Raw genomic sequence first — 11279 nt, forward strand, 5'->3', positions numbered from 1 at the left:
TTTAAACTATGCGTTTTTGGACTGGACCCAAGTTTGCAAGCAAAACACTTTTATTGAACAGCACACAAAGACAAACCCAACCCAGGCATTTACATAGTGGGGGAATCCAGGAACACAGGAGCAGGAATAGGTAACAGAGAACCAGACGAAGACTGGGAGGACACAGAGGAGAACAACAGGAGACCCAGGACACATGAACCAGGGGAGGCACAGAATGCCAGAACCAGTCAGAGACCCCAGGGGACCTAATAACAGGAACCAGGAGGAGACTCGAGAGTGCTAACTCACAGGAAAACACAAACCAAGAAACATGGAACCAGGAAAGCTGGAGTCCTTTGACGGCAAATACAGGAACAGGGAGAGGCCAAGGAGACTCAGGAGAACGTGGCCACACACAGGGAACAGTTATGGACATTTAGGTCACAGTACAGTCCAGCAACTAGTTGAAGAGCTGGCTTAAATACCTGATCCACCTGAAGTCTCATGAACATCAGGTGGATCATCACCTAGTTGCCCAAGAGAACACGTGCACACACAGGGAGGAAGAGACTAAGGGGAGGAGAAACCAGGGAACCCAGGTGAAAGAAATCAAGGACATAGAACAGGAAATAATACAAAATAAGAGTTACCAAAACATGAAGCAGGGCACAGAGCCTGACACTGTGTTTGCAGAAAAAAAGATAATATAACAAATAAGCCTATAAAAATACCAACATCATTATTATTACACCTTTACTACAACTGTTATTTTCTATGCTGCCCAGGTTCAAAGTGAGTCAGGTTCATGGTACTGGAAAACGTATGTAAAAAAGTTGTCATTACTAAATATGTTGATTCACATTGTGCAGTAGAACTATCACAGACTAAAGTCTATAAGAACCACCTGTAATTTAACCTGTCTGCCTTCACTCTGACTGAGAAGCTACTACTTTATTCAGCAACACAAAAACCACAGTATAAAAGTAGAAGCATGAAGTTTCTTTAAAGCCTCATGTTTTTCAGCCATAGCTCATGTTCTGCAGTATCTGGCTCCAAACATTCAGTGTTTTTGATTTATCATGATTCATTTGCTGCTTTTATATGTCACTTCATACACATATGTGTAATTATTGTGTGGATTCCATCTCAATTCTCCATGACCAGCTTAGTTCAGGTATGGTTTGTGTCCATAAAAATGAGCATTATATGAGTGACCTGCTGAAATAAAATTAACATATTTCTCCTGTTTTTGTTTGTACCGGCCAGAAAACTGGAAACCAGGACAGGATGTGCCTCTTAAGTGCCAGGACCGCAGAAATGTTACCATCACGCTGATAAAGTGGCAGGCAGAAACAAGGCCACGGTTATGTCTTCTACTACCGAGATGAACTCATTATGAAAATTATGCAGATGAATCTTTCGGGGTCGAGTGCACCTGAACGATCCAACAATGAAGAATGGAAACGTTTCTGTGATCCTGAAGAACGTCACCATCAATGATACTGGAAGATATGAGTGTTTGACCGGGACAAGCAGCATGGACAGTGACGTTCAGCTCATTCACATCTTGAACTTGACAGTGACTGATCCAGGTGAGTTCACAGAGGCCAAACTCAGGAGACTTTGTAGAAAACAGCTGGATGAGTGATGTGGTCAAAGTGCAGGAGATAATGTCTGACAGGAGTTTGTTCTGTTCTTCAGTCATCACCTACCTGACACCTCACACCTGTTCTCTCCTGCAGGTCACAGAGAGGGTGGACATGTTGGACTGACATTGGGTCTGCCAGTTGTTGCGGCTGTTCTTCTTCTTGCTGCTATATAATATATATCTATATAAAACATCAATGTCAAAGATCCAGAGAGCAGGTTTCAGTCCAGCAGCCTGTTGATGGAGGAACTGACCAACAGCTGCTGGTGAAACTTGAATCCTAAATGGACAAGGGACTGTATGAACATGTCCCCTGACGGGTGGGGGGGTTTGTGTGTTCAGAGGATCCTGGGAGCTGTGTTGTCTGTAGCGTTCAGCTCCTGGTAGGGTCTCCCATGACAAACTGGTCCCAGGTGATGAACCAGACAAACAGTTATTTAAAAAACTATTTTCTACCTGCAGTTCCCACAGTCACAGTGGGCCCAGGTCGGCCCCATGGGGCCTTAGAGTGAGCAGGTGGGGCCACATGAACATGTGTTTGTGTTAGAGACCAGTATTCAGATTGTTGTTATTACCTGATTGTGTGTTACACATTTCTCTGTATGTGTGTCCTTTGTTTTCATCAGGAGAGACACACACACTGGTTGTACAATAAAGTGGGTTGTGACTGTGACGTTGTTGTGAGTCAGTCCAACAACATGTAGTGTCCAACAGGCTGTGAGCAGAGGGCCCACAGTAGAGACATGGGTCATGTTGTGTAGCTCAGTAAACACACAGACACACACACAGCAACACAAACAGCAGCTCCACTAAGTCCTTCCTGTGGGAACATGTTGAAGCTGATGGTTATTGATCCTGGACTGTAGTGCAGCTGATTGTGTTACTGTGATGGCTTTGGAAAACACAATGACACAGTCACATCTGGTCACGTCTTATTCAGTGTTTGTGGACAAGCTGGTGGATTCACTGTTGGTTGGTTTTCTGCACAATCACACTCAGAGGTTTGGACCAGAAACTCTGGTAGATCCTGCTGAAACACACCTGATGTTACCTGGATGCTGCTGAGCCGGTCTTAAACAAATCACATCACAGTCACCTGACTGGGTACCAGGCAACAGCAGGTGAGTCACTACAATTAAATTGAGTCAACACAACACAAAGAGTTGAACTATAGTCAAACAGGAAGTGAACTTCCACACCTGGACTCTCCTCATGTGACCGACTACAGGGAAAGGCTGGTGGCATCAGCAGAGACTGTCCCTCCCAGACTATTGGTGTGTTCATCACTGACAGTCTGTGGCTTCCTTTAACTCATGCATCCATCATCTGTACCCCCTTATTCCTAACCAGGGTCCCAGGATCTGCTGGAGCCTATCCCATCTCTGTTTGGTGAAAGGCAGGGGTCCACCCTGGACAGGTCACCAGTCCATCACAGGCCTCCCTCACCCCCCTCAACAAAACAACACAGTACAGACACATTGCACAGGAGACTGGACTGTCTGATTATGAAAGATGAATGACTGAAATGTAGAAACACACCCAGCAGATGGTTCAGATAGTCTGAGGTTGTTTTATGTCTGTCCACAGCAGAGAGGTGTGGATCAGTTAGACACATCCAAACAGGTACAAGTCAATTTTCCATCTGACGCCTTTATGAAACCCACAGAACCACACGAGAACAACAACAAACCAGACCAAAGTTTAATGATCCTGCAGAGAAACCAGATCGCTGCTGTAGCAACAAGAACATGGTCCAAAAACCATCAATAAAATATAAATAACAGTAAAGTCACTGAGGACATTATCCACAAAACAGCTGGATTTTATCATCAGATTCTGTTAAACAGGCTCATATGAATCAAAGTCTGACAAAACAAGTAACTTGATGTTGTCGTGCACAAACTAAAACTGAAAGAGGCTGAGGGACTTAAAAATACTTTAACAGTTTCTTTAATCTTTGGTTTTAGTTTTTAGTTCCAGTGGTTTGTGCTGAAAAATGCATCTAAACGTTTCCAAAAATAAGAGAAACAACAACAAAACACACAACCTGTAAAATGTTGGAAAAAATGAATGGAGTCTGGTGATGAGAGTCTCTGGGCACCAGTTACAGACCAGCAGGACGTCAGTGGGTGGACTGGTCTGAAGGTGAGTTGAAGGTCTACCTCAGTGGCGAGTAGATGACCTCTGTCTGAAACTCTGAACACACACACACACACACACACACACACACAGTTCAATCCATATCCACCATCAGAGACAGAGTCCTAATGTGTCCTCACCTTCATTCATGTGTTGAGTGTATCTGGGTCTGGTCTATGGGCCAGAGGCTCCTTTAACAAACTGGTTTCCTGTTGCTGTCAGTACTACTGTTGTATTAGCACAGTATATTGAGAGTACTGCAGTAATAGTACTACTAATATACGTATAATTATAAAGTTATTTCTCAGGTACAGATATAAAGAGATGCAGTACTACTTCATAAATGGCAGCAGGGTTTAAGTATTTGTTTGTTCTTCACACCTCTGCTGAAACACAGTGAGACCAACCAGAGGTGGAGGGAACTGAACAGAAACAGGAAACTGTACGACCACAGAGCTGCTCACTGGAGTTAAAATAAACTGACACTTTTCACCACATGATTCAAAACAAAAACCTGTTGTCACACCATGTTCACAGAATCATCCCCCACAGTGGAACATGCTACATACATCAGAAACCAGAGTGAGACCAGAATAGAACAACAGGTTTGAAGAGAAGCTCCAGGCTGGTTCACAAACATCACAACACTGATGTTAAAGCATCAGTCAAGGTCGTAAAGCGTCAAATCAAATGAGTCCAATGTCTTTGCTTAAATACGACACATTTCATTCACCGCCACAGTTTTATTACGTCCTAACAATCCACTGTATAATCCATCCTGCTGGGGAGTCCTGGGGTCTGGGACTCACTGTGATACTTCAGGACCGAACCAGGTTCTGATAAGATCCAAAGCCACACACACAAATACAGACTCACCTTTGATCCTCCTGACGGGCTGCTGTTGTTGACGTGTCTGACACGTTCGGACGTCACTGATCTGATCTTCTCCAGCTGCAACCAACACAATGATCCACATCATCATCTACTCACTAACATTGTTATGGACATTTGAGCTCAGTGGAAAAATTCATACACAGGCAGGAAGAAACCATAAACCTGAGGAACATAAATAACATGTTAAACACAACGTCCATGTTTTATTTTGAAAAACAAAAGCTTCAGTGGAAAATCCACAAGTTTGTGTCTGACCTTTAGGTTTCCTCTGAACATGTCGTCTCACCAGGAGAACCAGTAACAACCAGGAGAACCAGAACCACAGACTGATGCTACAGTCAACAACACATGAGAAGAGGAGAGGAGGAGGAGGAGGGTGCAGTAGTTGGTGCAGATGCAGTGGCTGGTTCTCTAAAACGAAGCAGAAATAATGATGAAAACCATCAAAGGACAAAGCTTCAGTGATTTAGCTGCTCAGTGAAAAATGAGATGAAACAGAAACTGGAGTTTCTTCTTCTTCTGATCTTCTCCAACACATTGAACATGAATGAAGCTGCTGATTGTAAAGTTGAGAGAACGACGACGCCGATCAGAGCAGGAACCTGTTAACATCAGCACACACACATCCACTGATTCAATGAGGAGTCTGTGACCTCTGACCTGTGACAGAGATCCAGCTGGGTGGAGACTCTCCATGGCCCCTGATGTTACACCTGTAGACGCCTTCATCGGCCTTGGAAACATGGAGGATGGTCACGTGACCCGTAGGCCGATCGATGATGAGGGAGCCGTGTTATAGAAATCCAGCTGGGAGGGTCGGAGGATGTCTGGGTTCTACAGATCAGGGTGATGTTTTTCTCCCTCCATCACAGGGAGGACAGGACTCTGCAGGATCACTGCTCCACCTCAACACAGAGACAAACTAACAGCATTTCATCCATTTTCCACACAGCTTCATCAATACTAACTCCACAGGCTCATCTTACCACTGACAGTGATGTGATGCTCTGACTGGTTGCTCCCTCTCTGGACTCACACCAGTAAACTCCACTGTCTGATGGGAAGAGGTCTCTGATGTTACAGGAAGAACCAGCTGATGTTCCCCAGTCAGGTCCACACTGAGTCCTGGTTTCTCTGGTTGTGTTCCTCCTCAGGTCCATCCAGCAGAGCTGTCGTCCTCCTCACAGCTCAGAGACACAAAGTCTCCTTCAAAAAACTGGGAGCTGCTGGGACTCAGAGTCAGACGAGCTGTTCAACAACAACAACAACAACAACCTTAGTCATGTTCTTGCTGAAAAAAAGTGTTTTAATGTTGCAGCTGCTGTGTGTTTGGTGGATCAGAGGGTGGCCAGATGTTGAAAAGATGTGAATTCAAGAAACACAAGTATATTTTTTATTTTTCCCCAAATGATAAATAAAAGGAGAAAGTTTTTTCTTATACTTATGTTTTCTCCCAAACAGCTCCAGGTCCCTTCAAACCTCCCTGTGGACTGGAGGAGGACCAACCCTGATCTACATGTCAGATTTTCCTCCTGACCAACAAAGACACGACTGAGTGACTGAATAATGTCTCATCTGGATTTAACCTGATGTGGGACATTTAAAATAAAAATGGACACATGGAGATGGAGCCTCTGAGATCAACTGACCTTGGTCTGTTGTGCAGCTCAGCACTGACAGCAAAGCTGCAGAGAAATGAGAGTCAGGTCAGTGTGAGGTTTAACATGGAGCAGAGACACAACTTTAACAATCACACACCAGATATTTACTGTCATTTATTATGAACAACAACAACAACAAGACAAAGATCATCCATCATTTTTAGATGTGAGTTTTTAATCAGTTCAGTTGATTCTCCAAACTGTTTCTATGAATGAACAGGAAGTGATGATACTCTAAGAATAATAAAGATAATAATCATGGTGAGAACAGATTATTGTTGCCTGGAACTAAAAGAATCTTTCTGCATTAAGTTAATGAGTCAAAGAAATTTCTTCAAATGATGTTTTGTTCAATTTTCCTGCTGGTTTTCAAAAACCACCTCAGTGGATCAATGAACTAAAAACAGTGATCGATAAACCTGATCCAGTCTAAGGTCTGACTGACACCAACATCCAACAGTCCTTTAATTCTTCCTCACAGATCAGTGTTAGTTTAACAGATTATTTGTTGATATTGATCATCAATGATCTGAACCATATTGATCTATTGATTTGGATCAAAGTCTATGTTCCAGGTGAAGTCTCAGCTTCTCACTGATCAATATTTCATGGACTGATGAGGGTTTTTCTGGCTGTTTGTTGTATTTCCCTCCAAACTAAAGTGGCTGTGTATTTTCTTTCAGCTGCCTGATCTTAAACCTCCCTCGGTTCGGTCCTGGCCTTTCATTAGTATCTGACTACAGTCCTACTGAGCTGCTCTAAAACAGAAGCTGGATCATTCAGACCAACAGACTGTACTTACAGAGCAGCAGCTGCAGAGACGTTTGGTCCATGGCCCCACTGATGCTATGAGACCAGCCTGAGTCTGGTCTCAGCAGTTAATCCCACTTCCTTCTTCTGTAGCTGACGACGGTGGCCTGTAGTTCTTGATGGGGTTGGTTTATAGCAGCAGCAGCAGCAGCAGCAGCAGACGCCTCCTTCACTTTATATCATTACTACTTTAATTTGTATGTGTCATTATTAATAATAATTGTTAATAATATTATTAGTAGATTTAATATTATTACATTGTCTAAATATATTCTTAGTTCCCATTTATTTTTATTTCATAAATGTATCTCATATAAAATATTTTTATATTGTGTTTGTTTATTTTTATTATATTTTGTTACTTAATTTGATTCTATTTATTATTATTATTTTCTATATTCTTATTGTGTATACCTTGTAAATACCTTTCTGGTTACTTTTAAAGTATTGTTGTTCTTCTTTCTTGAGTTCTTTATGTCCTGCTGTAACTTCCTCACTGTGGGACAAATAAAGGTTCATCTCATCTTTATTACATTTAGGTTTGTATTTATTGGAGCAGTGAGATGTTATTTGCCATGTGGCCTCTTTCCGTCACCACATTGACTTTGAATTGAAACACAAGACTTTCGAGGTTTAACTTTGAGTTTAAGTTTCCAGCTTTAATTCAATCACAGCCATTTTATAGAATCAGCCCCGTCAGTGATGGGACAAATGGCTGGAAAACAGTTTCACTTTTGATGTCAACTACAAATCCAGCTGCTGGAACACTAGTTAACAGTGGTTAAGTGGTGTATGATGGATTTAGCCTAATAAAATGGCCATTTATTGCATCTGTACTTACAGGAAATAAAGAAGACTTGATACATACATACATGTTCTCTTTATTTTATTATGTACCTAATTATCCTGCCCTCTGGCACATCTGGAGGTTAGTCTGTTTCACTTCCTGTTGGTGCAGGACATTGCTCTTTTCACATTGTTGCTATGTTGTGGAGAACCACACACACAACAGTAATCTCATAGGCCCTGTCTGGTCTGACCCTGAGCCTGTGAAGGCACTGGAACTGGGCCCAGACTATGGCCATGATCATTTCAGTTCTGGCCTGTGTCCTGCTGTGGGCCAGGAGGTGCAGGATCAGTAGTAAGGTGTTAAAGGATGTGTCTGGCAGGGGTAGGTCCATGCATGAAGTGCAGTTTATTATTCATATGTAAAACAGACTTTGGGTAATGCCTTTTTAACGCTGTTGTTTCAGGGAGGAGCTTGGTACCACGCAAACGGTTGTCACGTGTTCTCAATATAAAATAAGGATAAAGGAAGTCAGGGGGCGGGGCCAGTCACTGGGACTTTCACAGTAGAAACCCTGATAATGTTTAAAAACATGGAGGATCTCCTGCAGGCAGGCTCATGGTGATGGTGTGCCTCAACCCGTGCTCCTCCAGGGTGGTGGTGAGGAGGCTGAAGTACTATTCAATGGGCCCCCTCTTGGCACAGGATGCCCTCCCACGGTCAATGATGTCTGGGGTCCTGGATGTAAGGCGATGGTGATGCCGCTCCCTGAAATGAATCCACCACGTCTGGCCAAGCGCCGTTTTTGGTGCCTCTGGGTGGCGGAGGTTGTAAAGGGCCAGAGCGTGGGCCACGACCTTCTTGACCTGAGGCTTTGTCAGAGGAAACCCATGACTGGCACAATACAAACAGTACTCCACCTGGGAATTCTCATCTTCAGGGGTGAGAAGTGTCCTCTGTCCTGACGCACAATCAGAGGACACCCTTCCGTTGACTCTGTTTCTCAGGATGGTCTTGGGAATGACAAACTGTTTGGCTGCCTGCCTCACACTGAGCCTGCCTGCTTCCGCCTCCTGTAACGCCAGTTCCATGGCCTCAAGGGGCCACTTCCTTGTCTTCCTCTCCCTCTTCCTGAGCTGGCGGATGTTAGGCATCTATAAATGAACAATACAAACTGTGGTCAAAAGACTAAATTCATGTTCTGTATATGGACAAATACAGTTTTAAATAGTACCAAACACAGCCCCCATATTTACCACAAGAGTAGCTGTGGATGTTTGACTTAAAGGAGTCCATTTTAGTTTCAGTAACATCTTGATGCTTCTGTGAAAAAACAGTAGACACACACCCTCATACACAGACTGCATCACGGACTATAGAAGCTTTTGCTTTGAAAACACCGTGCCCTCCCGGACAGTGTTTTTCAAACAGCAAGCCCTGGATTATCCCTGATATCAAAGCTCTCCTGCATTCATCCTTCTCTCGGTCTGAGTCTCTCAGTAACTGGAAATCATTTCCAGTCTCTAACTCAGATCCAGAGGACAGTGGAACAGGTTGTGACTAGCTCAGTAATGACTCACAGGGAATTTTATCTCGGTCTGCAGTTGGGGACAGATTTCAGTCTTCACATTACACAGAATGAAACACTGGAAGATTTTTGTCTTTCAGAAAGAAAAAGGAACCAGAGAACAACAACAGCCTTAGTGTCTGTTACAAAATGGTGGCTGTTGTTGTTCTCTGTAAAAGACACGTCCTCTTTTTGTTTTTCTTCTGTCAGACCAGGAGCAGCAGCTGCTTCCTCCATCAGCATTGAAATGAATTTAAGCTGCAAAGACAAAGTTTTCACCTGTTTCTCTTGTTTTTCTGCCCAAAGTGTTTCCTGTCTCCTCAGTCACTGGACTGAAGTCTCTGACTGAGGCAGTGAGAGGTTTAGTGGTTAGCTCTGTTGCCTCACATCAAGAAGGTTCCTGGTTTGAAACCCATCAGGGCCCTTTCTGTGTGAAGTCTGCATGTTCTCCCTGTGCTTGTGTGGGTTTTCTCCAGGTACTCTGGTTTCCTCCCACAGTCCAAAAACATGTATGTCAGGTTGATTGGTGACTCTAAATTGTCCATAGGAGTGAGTGTGAGTGTGTGAGGTTGTTGGTCTCTATGTGGCCCTGTGATGGACTGGGGACCTGTCCAGGGTGGACCCCTGCCTTTCACCCAAAGAGAGCTGGGATAGGCTCCAGCTGATCCCTGGGACTCTGGTTAAGGAATAAGGGGGTACAGATGATGGATGGATGGACCCTAAAATGACTGAAGCGTCTGGGCTGCCCCCTGCTGGTTGGTCCTGGTCATAGCATGGACTGTGTTCACATGAAGCTTCTTACACAGACATGCAGTAAAATCTGACTGGGCCTCACACTCTCAGCAGCAGAGGAAGAAGTACTCAGACACTTTACTGCAGTAACAGTAGAAATACTACAGTGCTCCAAGTGTGAGTCCTGCATCACATGTATATGGTATTATTGGATTATAGAAAGGACATTATCAGTGCATCCAGACACTGCTGGTATTTCCCAAAGCATAAAGTCAAAGATGAGTCTCAGACCCAGACTGGTCTGTACTGGTTTGCTCTGGTCTGTACAGCTGTGTCCAGGTGTGACACCAAAGCTGGATTTGCATGTGAACATTTACACACAGTAGGTCTGGGTGCTGATGACTGACAGTTCGTCAGCAGGAGACAACATCAAATCCTGCTCTATCAGTGAAAAGGGCCAGTCAGGATGATGCAGTCCACCTCAGAGTCCACAGTCATCTCGTTTTCTTCACACTGATGCTGGTCGTCCTTGCACAGAGTCCCCAGTTCATCTGGAGCTGAGTCCAGCTTGTTGCTACTGGAGGAGCAATAATGTAATTTGATGTGTTTACTAGGTGAAGGCCACACCTGTAAACTGAATCTAATTTAAATGTACAGGTGTGAGGGAGGGGGCAGAGGCTGCCACCTTTAAAAATGATGTTCAAACATGATCCACAGCGTCTGACAGTAACAAGACATCAGTCACTGATTGATGGGAGAAGGTGGTTGTTTCAAACGTCCATGAGCTGCACATCTGGATTTACTGTTGTTCTGTTTGTATTTGTTCTGACTGTTACAGCAGCAGGTTGTTGTGGTGTGGTGCTGTGCTGCCCCCTGCTGGCTGCATCATGTTTCATACCTCTTTAGTTTTTGTCTTGTGAGTTAACCGTTATTGCTTCATTTATAATTTCTTAACAGATGTAACTTCCATTCATGTTCCAGTCAGTAGGTCCTCGTTGGCTGCAGCTTGGACACCTTCTGGTGCTGAAATCAAAGAAATGCCCAATTTAATCATCAAATCTC

General features: G+C 43.8%; 2 long non-coding RNA genes across 2 annotated transcripts; one reads left to right on the forward strand and one right to left on the reverse strand.

The window, feature by feature from the left end:
• Positions 1-1413: 1413 nt before the first annotated feature.
• On the forward strand, positions 1414-2300 carry LOC113141916 (uncharacterized). The gene is made up of 2 exons (XR_003296864.1): positions 1414-1571; positions 1722-2300. It is a non-coding gene; the product is annotated as an uncharacterized LOC113141916 (long non-coding RNA).
• A 3586-nt stretch (positions 2301-5886) lies between these two features.
• Positions 5887-7229, reverse strand: LOC113142015 (uncharacterized). Its single transcript, XR_003296895.1, has 3 exons — positions 7124-7229; positions 6310-6345; positions 5887-5908 (listed from the first exon to the last, which is right to left on the reverse strand). It is a non-coding gene; the product is annotated as an uncharacterized LOC113142015 (long non-coding RNA).
• Between the last annotated feature and the right edge of the window lie 4050 nt (positions 7230-11279).

Source organism: Mastacembelus armatus, chromosome 18, assembly GCF_900324485.2.
Source record: "Mastacembelus armatus chromosome 18, fMasArm1.2, whole genome shotgun sequence".
In the NCBI taxonomy this organism is placed as follows: Eukaryota; Metazoa; Chordata; class Actinopteri; order Synbranchiformes; family Mastacembelidae; genus Mastacembelus; species Mastacembelus armatus.